We start from the raw sequence: 2,500 nt of genomic DNA, 5'->3' as shown, positions 1-2,500 counted from the left end.
AGCCCTCATACCATCCATACAAGGTATTTTTCCTGTTCTCGTTTCATCTCTCTCTCTCTCTCTCTCTCTCTCTCTCTCTCTCTCTCTCTCTCTCTCTCTCTCTCTCTCTCTCTCTTTATTAACCTTCACTGGCCCCTTAACTCCAGAAACAGCTATTATATCCGTCTCCCTATTATCCTCAATATCCAGCAACCTTTCAAAATATTCAGCCCACTTTTCCTTGCCTCATCTCCTTTCAACAACCTTCCATTTACATCTTTCAATGTGTCTTCCTTCTTGATCCACCCTTCCTTACTCTCTTTACTTCTTATCAAAACTTCTTCTTATCCTCTTAATACGAATGACCTAATCCCTAACCAAACTTCCAGTCAGTCACCCTCCTTGCCTCAGCTACCTTATGTATCACTTTCACAATCTCCTCTCTACATCTTTCATCCTTCTCTACACTATTACTCTGCAGATATTCTTCAAATGCCATCTTTTTCTCCTCCTCTTACATGAAGGTTCTGCATTATATATAATACATAATACAGTATATGTATGTGTGTACTGTATATACATATATATATATATATATATATACATATATATATATATATATATATATATATATATATATATATATATAGTATTTTGTTTATATATATACACACACAATCACGCACAAACATACACACACACATATATATAAATAAATATATATATATATATATATATATATATATATATATATATATATATATATATATATATATATATATATACTGTATATATACAGTATATATGTATATATATATATATATATATATATATATATATATATATATATATATATATATATATATATATATATAATAGATTAAAAAATACCATGTCCTCCAATAATTCAAGAACTATACTTTCAAAACTAAAAAACTCTAGACTTCACCGACGCCATTTTCATTTCAGGTAATGGCCAATTCAAGGAGCCAATCAAGCTTGGATCTTGGGAGCGCCTGGAAACCTACACTCATGATATCATTGAGCTAATGAACATTGAAGATTTTTCCCGATTGATTATCTTTGCAGATCAAAATTTTTCTTATTATCGCCATTAGTTGGCGTTAAGTGTACGACTAATATTATGGAATTATTAACATCAACAACAACTATTCATTGATTGATTTGAAGTTTTCTGGCAACAACAATAATAATAATAGTTATGTATTCATGTTTTGACTTGTAAACGGCAGTTATTAATAGTAATATTAGTATAATAGTAGTAATATTAGTAGTTGTACTAGTAATAGTAGTACCAAAAACGACAATATAATATATACAACACCAAAAATAGTATCGATGGAGAAATTAAAGTTAACATCCATTTTCTGGTAATTTTACGCGGAGGCCAGTGTCTACAATTTGCAATATGGGAGGTTTTTAACATCTTCAACCCTGAAAAAAATAATGAGAATGATAACAATAATTAAGTTAATATTCATATTGATGATGATAATAATAAACATTTGTACGACCGCTTTTCCTCCCATATTGATTTATATTATATCACTAGAGATTACGGGGAACAACAACGAAGCCAATGATAATGATGATGATGATGATAATAATAATAACAATAATAATAATAATGGTGATGTTAATAACCAAACAGTAATACGATAGATATAGAAGTTAACTATTCCTAACTCGAAACAATCGACCTATTGTATTTGGTGTTTTGTTTGTTGCATTTACGAAGGCAATAATAATAATAATAATAATAATAATAATAATAATAATAATAATAATAATAATAATGTTGGTGGTAATACCATGAATATAGAAATGAACTATTCCTCTCCTTAACACTTATTATTACTAGCCAAGCTACAACCCTAGTTGAAAAATCAAGATGCTATAAGCCCAAGGACTCCAACACGGAAAAATAACCCAGTGAGGAAAGGAAATAAAGAAATAAATAAACGATATGAGAAATAATAAACAATTAAAATAAAATACTTTAAAAACCGTAACAACATCAAAACAGATATTTCATATATACACAATTGATTAAGAGATGTGACCACTACCACCCCATGTAAATAAGTAATGATGATAATTATAGTAATAGGAATTTCTTTTAACCTAACAACAGGACATGAACCACTGGGTAACAGGCTGGACCGACTGGAATATCGCCCTCGACACCGGAGGGGGTCCCAACTGGAGCGAAAATTTTGTCGACTCGCCAATCATTGTTAATAAGGTAAAAGTCAAAGAATAATTACCTCCGCCGACGAAGTTGGAAGGAGGTCATGACTTACCCCCTTGTTAGTGTGTTTGTTTGTGTGTGTGTGGTTGTTTGTGAACAGTTTCATGGCCACAATTTTAATCGCAGAGTAATGAAACTTGCAGGGATTAACTGTTATGTAAAAATCTGGAATTGATAAAATTTTGGAAGGTGAACGTCAAAGGTTGAGGTCACGGTCAAGCAAAATGTCCAATTCACGTAATCAGCCAT

General features: G+C 30.8%; 1 pseudogene; it reads left to right on the top strand.

Annotated features, from left to right (window-relative positions):
* LOC137650738 (lysosomal acid glucosylceramidase-like) overlaps nucleotides 1–2,500 on the top strand; it is a 41,460-nt pseudogene that overhangs the window by 36,901 nt on the left and 2,059 nt on the right.

Source organism: Palaemon carinicauda, chromosome 12, assembly GCF_036898095.1.
Source record: "Palaemon carinicauda isolate YSFRI2023 chromosome 12, ASM3689809v2, whole genome shotgun sequence".
NCBI lineage: Eukaryota > Metazoa > Arthropoda > Malacostraca > Decapoda > Palaemonidae > Palaemon > Palaemon carinicauda.
Note: the sequence above shows the minus strand (reverse complement) of the source record. Positions and strands in the feature narration are given on the sequence as shown.